At 47.1% G+C, this 12,781-nt stretch overlaps 1 protein-coding gene across 1 annotated transcript in view; it reads right to left on the bottom strand.

The window, feature by feature from the left end:
• LOC144806298 (uncharacterized) overlaps positions 1–12,781 on the bottom strand; it is a 104,058-nt gene that overhangs the window by 17,120 nt on the left and 74,157 nt on the right. The gene's annotated exons all lie outside the window — the stretch shown is intronic.

Below are 12,781 nucleotides of genomic sequence, written 5' to 3'. Positions count from 1 at the left end.
TTCCCTGTTGTGAGAATGAGCAACTGAAAGTTTGGAGAAGGATCTACCTCTACTACACTCAGGTCTGTTATTGTGTTCGCTATATAGATTGCCAGCCCCCCCCTAGATCTGCCCGAACTACTTGGAAGGGCAGGAGATGAATATGTCTTATATCCCACAAGATGTATGGGCATCGTGACCCATGTCTCTTGTAAGCATATAATTTTAGCATCCTCCAGAAATCTGGCGGCGGAACCATCCTCTATTTTTGATCGGAGACCTGCAATGTTCCAGAAGACCACCAGGAGCTGAAAGATTTCCTTTTCTGTAACTGCCATTTTTGGTTCTGATAGAGCAGAGGAGTCATTTGAAGTGACCACGGTTGCATGTATGGGATTCGGAGATTTAACTCGTGGTCAATCGACCATTTCCAGGCTGTTAAACCGGTTCATAGTCGGTATACCTTGCCAATTTTGCCCATATGGCATGTCTCTATAATTGGATCTGTATGGTCGATAGAGCGGTCTATCCCATTTATCCCAGTTTCTAGCTCTATTTTGTGGTCCCACCGTTTGCCACGGGCCCTCGTGTTGCTGATAATTCTGATTTATTGACCACCAAGTATTGTCCGGATCACTATATCGCTGAGATATTTTAGGCCCAGCGAGATCTAATTCCCATGGTTGGGGGATTGCTTTTCGCCAGATGTTTTCGGATTCAGTTGTGTAGTTATTGTAATATCTTTTTGGGTAGAAATAAGAGAGGGATCTTGTAGCGATCCCTCCAGTTGTATTGTTTTGTTCCCAAGAACAGATATAGTCAGCTATACTCGAATCTTCGAAAGTGATCACTATACAGTCTCCTCGAATGCTTTTCTTCCTATGCCCCACCCAAGGGGTCCTACACACTGATGTTATTGTTGTTTTCCAGGTTGGCGGAGCAGGTCGATGTGTGTTCAGCCAATACTGTACTTTATTTTTTAGCGACCAATTGGGTTCCTTCACCTCTCCCGTTAATTCGGGCACCCCCGTCATCACTACCACATAAGGACATGCCTCAGGTGGCATGTTTAGAGGGTGCCTGTTATCATTGGTCCCTTTCAAAGCTCCTTTGTTATTTGGAGAGTTTGGCTTTTTGGTGGCAGGAGTTTTGGGGGCCGGTGTAGTTGTGGTTGGCGTGTTTACTTTAGATGTATTTAGTGTAATATTGGTCTGCGGGGGAATAGTAAGGACCTTGGGCGTGGGTTTCTGTGCAGGGGGAGCCTTTGGTGGAATAGGGGCCTTTACTGTGAGTTGCTGTTTAGGCGGTGGGCAAGCTGGGGTTACCGGTTTTGTATGTGTCGACAGTATGGCCGAGATGTTTGTCCCTTCTTTTGGCGGTCCCTGTAGAGGGATTGTCTTGGGGCAACTAGCAATTTTAATCAATTGAGCCTCTATATTAAGCAGTCTGGTCTCTATTGGGCGAATAAAGGAATCTAGGAGGGAAGCTATCTCCTTTATTAGTCTTGATGATTCTCTTTCCTTGCTCGTTGTTACTGGTGGGGGGGATTCTGAGGTGATGTTATCGCGGAGGTTGCGTGGTGAGCAGTGGATCGATATCACATTATTGTATGGGTCAGCAGTGTGATGGGATGATGCTTCCGGGTTTATGGTATCGGTCAGTTCTATGTCGCCGCCCGTTCTAGTGTTTGAGGTGTTATCTAGTTTTTCCCTATCCTTCCTTTTCTTTATCGCTCCCTCCCTCCTCCCTCTGGCTTGCCTTACTTCTTCCGGGGATGTTATCAGGAAACATAACTGGAGTTTTCTCTAGCTCATTTTCTGAAAATGATACTGAAAGTTGGGAGGCCGAAAGATCTACGTTATTTGGAAGACTAAGTCTGTTTGAGGGCACTAGTGTTTGTATTGACGCAGGCTGTGTATCTGGGGTTCTTGCAGTTGCTATTAGTCCCATTGAGGATCGCCTTGCAATTGCAATCTGCCCTCAATCAGGCTTATACTTTGGTCAATGAATGTATTTGCTTTAGAGATAAAGTCATCCATTAGTCCTAGCAGTTTTTCGCCTATTCCAGTGTTTTTTTTTTGGATTTCTTTTGCTTACTTGCTCGCGTATTCATTTTCTGTAGGTGGGATATGCGAAGGTTTCTTGTTGGTAAAGGTGGATCGTAGCTAACTTCAGGGAGATGGTAAGTACCTGTAATTTGAAGACCGCAAGAGCTTAGAGGAAGGGCCCGGACCGGACTCTCACGTTCTCGAACGGCCTCAAACGGCCCGCTCTTTGCCCGGTCTTCGCCCCGTGCTCCGTCCCGCGCACGTCCCGCGTCGCGGTGGAGCTGGGGCCAGCAAAGTAGAGGGAGGTTGGGGGCGTGGCCGCGGGGGAAGAGGCACCAGCTGTGTGAAGCGGAGGCTGCTGGTCCTCGCAGTCCCCCGGTAGGCTCCACGCGCTGTGCACTCGCCTGTGGCCTCAACCTGGGAGCGCGCTTACTCTCCACCGACTGTGGAGCCGCTCACACCAGGGAGGACGGGGCAGAGAATCAGATGAGCGGCACCCGCGGAGCGGGTGTCGCGAAAAGTAGCGGGCGAAGTAGCAGGGCAACAGGCAGCAGGAGTCTGTCTCACGTAATGCAGGTGAAATCCCAGGAGGCACCCACACAGCCAATGAACCCAGGCTATGTTATGCAGGGAGGCTGGGGGCGTGGCCGCCGGGGGAAGAGGCACCAGCTGTGTGAAGCTGAGGCTGCTGGTCCTCGCAGTCCCCCGGTAGGCTCCACGCGCTGTGCACTCGCCTGTGGCCTCAACCTGGGAGCGCGCTTACTCTCCACCGACTGTGGAGCCGCTCACACCAGGGAGGACGGGGCAGAGAATCAGATGAGCGGCACCCGCGGAGCGGGTGTCGCGTAAAGTAGCGGGCGAAGTAACAGGGCAACAGGCAGCAGGAGTCTGTCTCACGTAATGCAGGTGAAATCCCAGGAGGCACCCACACAGCCAATGAACCCAGGCGATGTTATGCAGGGAGGCTGGGGGCGTGGCCGCCGGGGGAAGAGGCACCAGCTGTGTGAAGCTGAGGCTGCTGGTCCTCGCAGTCCCCCGGTAGGCTCCACGCGCTGTGCACTCGCCTGTGGCCTCAACCTGGGAGCGCGCTTACTCTCCACCGACTGTGGAGCCGCTCACACCAGGGAGGACGGGGCAGAGAATCAGATGAGAGGCACCCGCGGAGCGGGTGTTGCGAAAAGTAGCGGGCGAAGTAGCAGGGCAACAGGCAGCAGGAGTCTGTCTCACGAAATGCAGGTGAAATCCCAGGAGGCACCCACACAGCCAATGAACCCAGGCGATGTTATGCAGGGAGGCTGGGGGCGTGGCCGCCGCGGGAAGAGGCACCAGCTGTGTGAAGCTGAGGCTGCTGGTCCTCGCAGTCCCCCGGTAGGCTCCACGCGCTGTGCACTCGCCTGTGGCCTCAACCTGGGAGCGCGCTTACTCTCCACCGACTGTGGAGCCGCTCACACCAGGGAGGACGGGGCAGAGAATCAGATGAGCGGCACCCGCGGAGCGGGTGTCGCGAAAAGTAGCGGGCGAAGTAGCAGGGCAACAGGCAGCAGGAGTCTGTCTCACGTAATGCAGGTGAAATCCCAGGAGGCACCCACACAGCCAATGAACCCAGGCGATGTTATGCAGGGAGGCTGGGGGCGTGGCCGCCGGGGGAAGAGGCACCAGCTGTGTGAAGCTGAGGCTGCTGGTCCTCGCAGTCCCCCGGTAGGCTCCACGCGCTGTGCACTCGCCTGTGGCCTCAACCTGGGAGCGCGCTTACTCTCCACCGACTGTGGAGCCGCTCACACCAGGGAGGACGGGGCAGAGAATCAGATGAGCGGCGCCCGCGGAGCGGGTGTCGCGAAAAGTAGCGGGCGAAGCAGCAGGGCAACAGGCAGCAGGAGTCTGTCTCACGTAATGCAGGTGAAATCCCAGGAGGCACCTGCAATATATATATATATTACCTACTGGCGGTCGCCAGTAGATATATATAGTTAGGATTTTTTTGAATAGGGATTTCTGAAAATTCTATGTTGAATAACTTTGGCGTTGATGGACGGAATTGGCTGAAATTTTCAGGAAAATGGCACATTTTGTTTCTGAGCGTCCCCTGACGGGGGGTTTCGTCCAGCGGGGGCCGAGAAAAAAGGGGGGTCCCAAAACGTGTTTTTAACATTGAGTTTTCCATAGGGCGGTTGGACTCACTTTTAGCTCGAACAGCTGAAGGGATTTCTATGAAACTTGGCAAAATTGTAGAGACTGTTTGCCCGATGTGCCTTTGCTAGGTCTCAAGATATGTGCTCCAGTGGATTTTGAGAAATTAACGTTCAAAAAAATATATATATCTGTGACAGCGTCCCGGTTAGCGCCCCGGTTCGCGTACCAGACGCGTAACGGAACTTCGCGAGGAGAAGCGGATTGGCTCTACGGTGACTGTCAACATTCTAAACAGTTCGGAGCGGCCGCCATCTTGTCTCTCGGTAGGATCGAGAGACAAGAGGTGGAAATAAACGAAGGGGGAAATGAATGAAAGGGGGCATGGTAGACCCCTCCTGACCCCCTAGGATTGATGTGGGGGCTATTAAAGGGCCCTGCGGGGCAAAAAAAAATAATACATTTTTTTTCGATTTTTCGCGGTGGAAGCGCTACCCGGTACGCGAACCGGGTAGCTCACCGATAGCGTAACGGGAGTCCGCCATCTTGTGTTTCGGACGAATTTAGTCACAAGATGGAGGATAAACAATGTTGGGAATGGGTATAAGGGAGCACGGGAGACATATCCTGACCCCCTAGGTTTTCTGAGGGTGGCTGAGGAGGCCCATATATGTAAAAAAAATAATTTTTGCACGGTTAGCGCCCGGTCCGCGCACCGGGTAGCGTTCTGGAAAGCGTAACAAGGGGAAAACCAAGGGAAATATTAAAATAATATTTTAGAGTGCTTTGAGGTAGGGTAGCTCTGAATAGAGCTGTTGTGTTGTGTGGGTGATGTAAGTACCAACATCTAGGTACCAATGAAGAGTCTAAAATTCAATGTACACCGTCTCCTCTGTAGATATTTTGTATGTTCTAATATGGGTTATTTAAATGTAAATGTGTGGAAAAGCACTTCATGCTTTAAAGCAATTGTATTTTTGAACTGATTGTTCTTTCCTCTTAGTCCTCCTCTTTGTTTTTTTTTCCCCACACTCTTCTTCAGCATGATAGTTGATAAATTTGTTCCCTCTAAGAATGTATATATATAAAAAAAATATATTAAATACATATAAAATATATTTTTCCTTTAAAAGAAGAATACATTTTACAGCTTTTGATATTTGCTATTAAAAAACCATTGAAATTCACTGAAAAAACCATAGTTTATAGACCATATATAGTTAGGAATTAGCATTTACAAAACCTTATTTTACTCACACAAAACCATTGAAATTTGCAATCCACTGCTGATAATGTCACATATTACATCATTCATGACATGGTCAGTGACATCACTGATGACATCACTGATGACATCTCAAATGACATCACTGATGACAACATCCAGTGACTGTATGTTTCTGTAAAGTTAAAATATGTCTTACATATTGAAGAATGAGTGGATGTATAAGTGTCTGGATGAAGGATTTAGTAGGTGCATGACTGACTGTATGAATGAGTGATTAAATGTGTCTCACTGAGTGCATGGGTTAGTGACTAAACTGTGTTAATTTGTGCATCATTATGTCTGTTGTTCTGTAAACTGCTGCATGTGTTGATCAGTAGCTATATGAGTAACTATATGGGTTATTGATTGGTTGCCCAAATATTTGTTTGGGAGACTGAGTGTGTGTGTAGGTGGCTGGGAGGTGTATGACTCTGTGCATAGATGTGTGAGCAGTTGATTCACTAGATGTATGGGTTCAAAAGTGCATGTGGAAACAGCTGTATGGGCGGTTGACTGTGTGCATGAGTGTATTGGGGAGTGAATGGATATCTCAGTGCTACATGTCAAAGTAAGTACATATGTAAAACACAGTACATGTGAGAGTTGACATATATAAATAACTGTGCATAAGAGCCAGTGAATGTGTGAGTGGCTGTATGGATCATTGTGAACTTGTATCAGGGATTGTATAAGAGAGTAAATATGTGTTAGTATATGTTTGAATAAGTAAGGTGTGTATAACTGTATCGTTGAGGAAATGGAGGTGTGATTGATTCTTTGCATGACTGACTAGGTGTGTGAGTAACTCCATGGATGAGTGACAGTCTGTGAGTGTCTGTTTACACTGAGTGTATCTAAGGTTATATTAGAGTCTGGAGAGGTTCATCGTATTATCACATGAATGATGTCATCAGTGATGTGATCAGTAATGTCAAATGAGATGTCATCAGTGATGTCATCAGTGATGTCATCAGTGATGTCATTTGAGATGTCATCAGTGATGTCATTAGTGATGTCATTTGAGATGTCATCAGTGATGTCATCAGTGATGTCATTTGAGATGTCATCAGTGATGTCATCAGTGATGTCATTTGAGATGTCATCAGTGATGTCATTTGAGATGTCATCAGTGATAACATCAGTGATGTCACTGACCATGTCATGAATGATGTAATATGTGACATGATCAGCAGTGGATTGCGGGTGCGCGATATATAGTTAGTGCAACTAACTATATATGCGAATTTCAATGGTTTTGTGTGAGTAAAATAAGGTTTTGTAAATGCTAATTCCTAACTATATATGGTCTATAACCTATGGTGTTTTCAGTGAATATATATATATATATATATATATATATATATATATATATATATATATATATATATATATGTATATATATATATATTGTTTTTTCTCACAAAGTTCAAAGTTCAAGTATAATCAATCTAAAACCAGATAACAAATCATTTGGCGACCACATATAAGACCCACACATTTGTTATAAAAAATGTTAATTTGCAGGAATCAATTAGAGTAATTGCACTGTCTGAGGGTTTTCTTAACGTGGTCCCAGGATGCTTGTTTCCGGTCCAGGGAAGACATGGCTTGGCAGTTCGGGCTGGACTGTTCCCATGAGGCACAGGGACAGACTGATTTGCATATATCCATGTCTGAACTGGAGTGGCAGAGTGAGCTAAAGAATGGTGATGGATTAAACCCAGATCAGTTGACTGGGGGTGAGTGTTTGATATTCTCAAGCGCTCCGTCCATCATCCCCTTTTGTATCGCTACTATTCTAATGTGTTTTGAGAATACAAAGGCTATTTTTGATATAACCTTGTGTGGAGTTCCTTTTGTGGTGTGCCTGGGATGTTGTTGCTGTTGTGTGCGTGCGCAAATGCTTTACACATGGCCTCCGGGATAAGCCTGACTGCTTGTGCCAAGCTACCATGGGGGTGAGCAGGGGTTATCTTTGGTGTGTAACTCCCAAGCCCTGACTAGAGTGGTGGTCTCTGCCTGGCTCTGGCGCAAGCCTTAGCCAACCAGAGATCCCATTTCTAACACTACCACTACCTAGTTGGGCGCTTTGTTGACAGTGCGATACAATGTGTAATTATTGCTCTGAAGGTCATTTTGGATCAGGGGCTATTGAGCAGCTACCAGCTATGTTGTTCTAATAATGTTCTGGCTTCACAGGAGAGAATAGGAGTTCCTCATTTCTAACAGAGTTTTCAGAGTTATTGGAGACTTTAGTCAGTACAGTGAATCCAGTGCATATAATTAACTACGAGACATTCATTTGAGTGCTTACTGTCAGACCACAAATACTTGGTGATTAAGGATTAAAAGGGGTATGACGGAATCCCCATCTTCTAATTATGTTTACAAACACGGCTCTAATGCTTAAGCAGTGTCCGATGTAATTATGACTGATTATGAACTAATATACTGGATTGCCGAACACATCTTGCAGGAGCGAGCGGATGAAAGCAGGTCTCGTGTATGGATGCATATTAAGGGACTGTGTCTACTTTACAAGATCGTACCAGTAATACGTCAAACTTAATCCCTATGAGCCTTGGAATCTTTTTGGGCTCTAGGATGTTCCGTGCAGAAACCACGGCGGGAATCACTATTCCCTATCACTGGATTTGAAAAGTCCAATTCGCCTGAAATTCCATACCTTCCTCAGCAATATCTCAGGGCCTAACCAACGAAGGCCCTTCGGCGCTACACCACTGCCCCATGTCCTGAAGAAGACCCACCCTACACCCACAACTAAGGCGTCCAAAGGGTCGAAACGTCGACGATATTGAAATTGTTGGACAAGTACAGGATATCCAGTTTACCAAAGCAAACTTAAGTGTATTACTGGAATAATCATAATTGAATACTGGAACTGGCCAAAAAAGACTTTTTGCTTCCCTTCCTTTCCCCCTTTCACTCACTTGTTAATAATCACGTTTGAATGGCACTATTGCGTTTACATTTACCTTTGAAATCTTTATTTTGACCAATAAGATCATAAAAGATGTACAGACAATCAAAATCATTTGTAATTTAGACAATTCAATAAAACACTGCTTATAAAAATTGAACTACAAGGTATAAGTCAGTTCATCCTCAGAAATGCTTAAAACCATTAGTAAACTAAGATTATTAAAAGTGTTAAAGGTCCACCTCCGCCTTAAAAAAGCGAGTACGTGCATGCCACATTGTCGTTAAATACTTGCCACTACGAACACTATCGGGGGACACACATCAGTCTTTAGGATTCTATACGCAGGGAGGAAGTGTCTGAAGCCCAGATTTTTGAGAAGGGGGACGAGCCAGTATTTCCTGATTTTTTGGTAGGCTTTGCAGAAAAGTGCCACATGTAAGTCATTTTCTTGGAAATGCGTGCATGCCGGGCAGCACTCTTTAGTCGGAGGCAAAGACCAGGAACTGCCATATCGCTACTGCAGAAATAACTTCCTGGATACCACAGGGGTCATACCATCCAAAGCACATTCCAGGGAGTAAAAGTCTTTACTGTGAATAAATAGGTTTGTTAAAGAACCCACACGCCTACTATCCAAAGCAATAGTAAGCTTTAGGTCGTAATAAACTTTTGACAGTGCTTTGCGTGTAATCCTGCTACTTGCATTTGCCGGGTCAGTCCATAGTTCTAATAGACCTAGGCTCTTGAACGACCTTTTTATGTAGCTTAACCACGGAATATGGGTGGTGTTTGGTGCGGTTAGAAACTCCTGGAGATCAGTCCTGTAATTAATAAGTTCTTTGCTGCTCCACAATCGTCGCCAAAAAGTTAGTGGTTTGAGTCCCAATTCCTCTGCAATTGGCCTAATACCCAAGTCCAATCTCAAAGGGAATAACGGCGTGCTTGGGGGTAGAGGTACCAGCTGCCGGATGAATTTATTTTCCGTAATCATCAAGTTTTGGGCAGAAGTGTGACCCCACAATTCGCCCCCATAGGTAACTGCCCCCCGTGCCTGTGATTTGTAGATTTGGATAACAGGACCAAGTGGACGATATGTTGAGTTGTTCACCATCCTCGAAATACTACCCACTATCTGCACCAGTTTCATGTTAACCTTGGTCTGGTGTGTTCCCCATGTCATATTCTCATTTAGGGTTACCCGTAGGTACTCAAATGTAGAGACCCTCTCTAATCGCACTGTGCCAAGCAGGGGATTAGGGCGTGTTGAGGGGGTGGGGTTTAAGATCATATATTTTGTTTTAGAAGCGTTGATCTCAAGGCCCCTCTCCATGCAAAATTTTAAAAACCCATCCAGTACCCGTTGTATTCCCATGGGGGATTTCGACAGCAGCAGGGTGTCATCCGCAAACATGATAGCGGGCACCCTGCTGCCATCCAGTTTGGGAGCGTCAATATCACCGATCCCGGTCAGGCGGGCGATTACCCCGTTCACAAAGAGGCAGAACAGGGTCGGTGCGAGCACACAGCCCTGTCTCACCCCTCAACGGGGAATCTATCCGTGAGGTTCCCATTCCTGCCACACCTGACACGCGCGAAAGTATTCGGGTGTAATTTTATCAGAATAGAAAGAATGTCTACAGGGACACCTATGTCTGCAAGCACACTCTATAATTTAGATCTTGGCACCAAATCGAAGGCGGCTCGCAAGTCCACGAACACCTTGTACAAGCTGCCCCCCTCGATTAGTGCGGTCCTCCAATAAATGAGGTTTAGGCGGAATATCTGGTCAGTTGTAGACACCCCCCTTCTAAAACCCGCCTGATATGGGCTCAGAGTAGCAGTTTCCTCAAGCCAGTTCTGCAGCCGATCTAATAAAAGCCTCCCAAAAAGCTTCTGGGACACATCTATGAGGCTGATGGGCCTGTAATTGGCTGGAAGCAGAGGCGAGCCCTTCTTCAATATAGGAACAACCTCTGCGCCCAGCCAAGTACAGGGCACCTCCATGCCCTTCAGGACAGCATTGAATATTGCCAATAAGTAGGGGCCCATACATCGGGCTCTTGTTTGAAAAGGACGCCTGGGAGACCATCCAGCCCAGGCGCTTTGCCCGATGACAGGCCCGCAATAGCAACTCGCACCTCCTTTTCTGTAAAGGGGTCCCCCTCTACATAGTTAGTCGCGGATGGGGGTAAATAACGTGTGGCCCCAGTTTCCTCTGTGTAGAGGGACTGAAAATGCTCTTGCCATACACTTGGTGCAATATTTGGTTCTATTGCCGATACTAGATCCTCGGATCCCGTATTAACAATTCGCCAGAACTTACGGGAGTCCCTGACCTCTAAAGATCTAGAGAGTTCCTCCCATTTATCTTGATCCCATTCCATCTTGGCATTGGTGACCAATTTCTTGTATTCCCGTCTTCTAGTCTGTATCTCCAGTCTACTTTTGCCCTCCTTAATAGAAGACAGGAGATCTCCCTTTGCCTTGCAACATGCGGCATTATACCATGTAATACGGTGGAAGCCGCCACCTCTACTATGTCCCTTAGAGAACAGGTCTGCCGCCAAGGTCCTAACGAGTTCATCATGTGCCAGCCACAGTAATTTAGGAGTTTCCCGTGTACTGGGTTCCTCGCTGAGGGTACCCACTTTTTCTAATATTGGGATGAGTCTTGTGTAAAGGCTGGGTAGCTTCTCTCTACTACTAACTAATTTTTCCCACCTTACTCTCCCTTCTGTTGTTTTCAAGGAGATGGTCTGAATTTGACACCACCGTAACATGGTCCCTACCCTCCTTACCAGGGAGAGCGTAGTCCAATTCTAGGGCGTTATGGTCGCTATCTACTCTATCTAACACCCTAAAATCAATAATATGCGACCACAAGGACAATTGGACTAGGACATAATCTAGTCTTGACTCCCTGCCCACTCTATTGAAGGTATGTTTACTGGGATTATCAGATTTGGTGCACCCATTACATGCCCTGACGACATGTTTGAGGGTCAGGGCGGTGACTGTAGCGCAAGTGGGGTCCAAGCTCTAGGCGGAGGACCCCCCTTGGGGGGTACTGACCATCTAGCATCCTCCTCTAGGGAGGACCCATCCAAGAGGCCTGCAAGGGGCTCAAAGTGTGAATTCAGGTCCCCACCCACCACAAATGGGATCCCCTTGGGAATTTCGCTAAGGAAAGCTGACAGTTCCTCAATGGTAGGCGATTCCCGTGATATGTTTACTGGTCTAGAGTATACATTTATCACGGCAAGTCTGCGGGAGTTTGTCCATTCGAGCAGCACAACTAGTATGTCCTCTGAAACCAAGGGGAGTCGTGTAGCCTGGCATCCCAGGTGGGTTGCCACCCATGTTGAAAGGCCTCCAGACGGGTGGCCCCTGCCCCCCCATTTCGCAGGAATGGAAAATGCCGCAAAACCATGGGGAGAATGCTCATGCCTCGCCCAGGTTTCTTGAAAAAGGAATATATCTTTAGAGTCAATAAAGGAAGTCCATTCCTGTTGGTCCAGCTTATTGCCCAGGCCAGCCACGTTCCATGATATTATCTTCAAGGATGGTGGCCTTAGGTTCGGGGGTGAAGTAAGGGAGGGAAGGTTATCATTTGGGTTACCCCGGGGGCGTCATTCTTGTAGCCGAATCTCCTAATACTTCTCCTGGTTCCCTGTTACTAAGGAGCGGCTCAACAATGGTTTGGTTGACCTCCCTATTATACCTTGGAACATCAGACTGCCCTGTCTCTATCGATGGATCCCTTATAGATCTAGGGGGTGTGACAGTTGCCTCCATACCCTCTCTGCGACAATAGTAATACTCCTTACCATTGCGCCCAAACTGTCAATCCACCATTTCTAAGTAGCTGTACCTATTGGATGTAGGAAAATATATAGGATGGTGGGCTCTGGGGCGGGGGTAGTCTCCTCTGTTTCTTTCCCCCTAAACACCTCCCCTCCCATGATAAATTTCCCAACCCTCCTCCTCAGAATTTGTTGTCAAGTACGCTGGATGTTGGCTTCTGGGGTGGTTGAAATTTCCTCTCCCACTAAAATCCCACCCACCCCCCCTCTTCGGGAGGCTGCCCCATCTCTCCTCCTCGCATGCGTAAGTCAACGGGGGTAAAAAAAAGAGAGGGGTAGGGACTTGATATTGCTCCCCTGATCATCGGGGAACCATCCACAAATGTGGGAGACGGTCCTAGGATCTCTAAAACTGATCAGGACACAATCTCCATTGATGGATTTTTTTGAACTGCCGACCCATGGAACCCTTCTTACCATAAGGACATCGCTGGTTATGCCTTGCGGGAGAGGTCTGTACATAGATAGCCAACTAACCACCTTGTTCTTTAAAGAAGCTGTGGATTCTTTAAAAGTGGTTTTCAGCTCTGGAACCCCTGCTAAAATTACTGTG

Source organism: Lissotriton helveticus (assembly GCF_964261635.1).
Source record: "Lissotriton helveticus chromosome 1_1 unlocalized genomic scaffold, aLisHel1.1 SUPER_1_unloc_6, whole genome shotgun sequence".
Taxonomy (NCBI): domain Eukaryota; kingdom Metazoa; phylum Chordata; class Amphibia; order Caudata; family Salamandridae; genus Lissotriton; species Lissotriton helveticus.
Note: the sequence above shows the minus strand (reverse complement) of the source record. Positions and strands in the feature narration are given on the sequence as shown.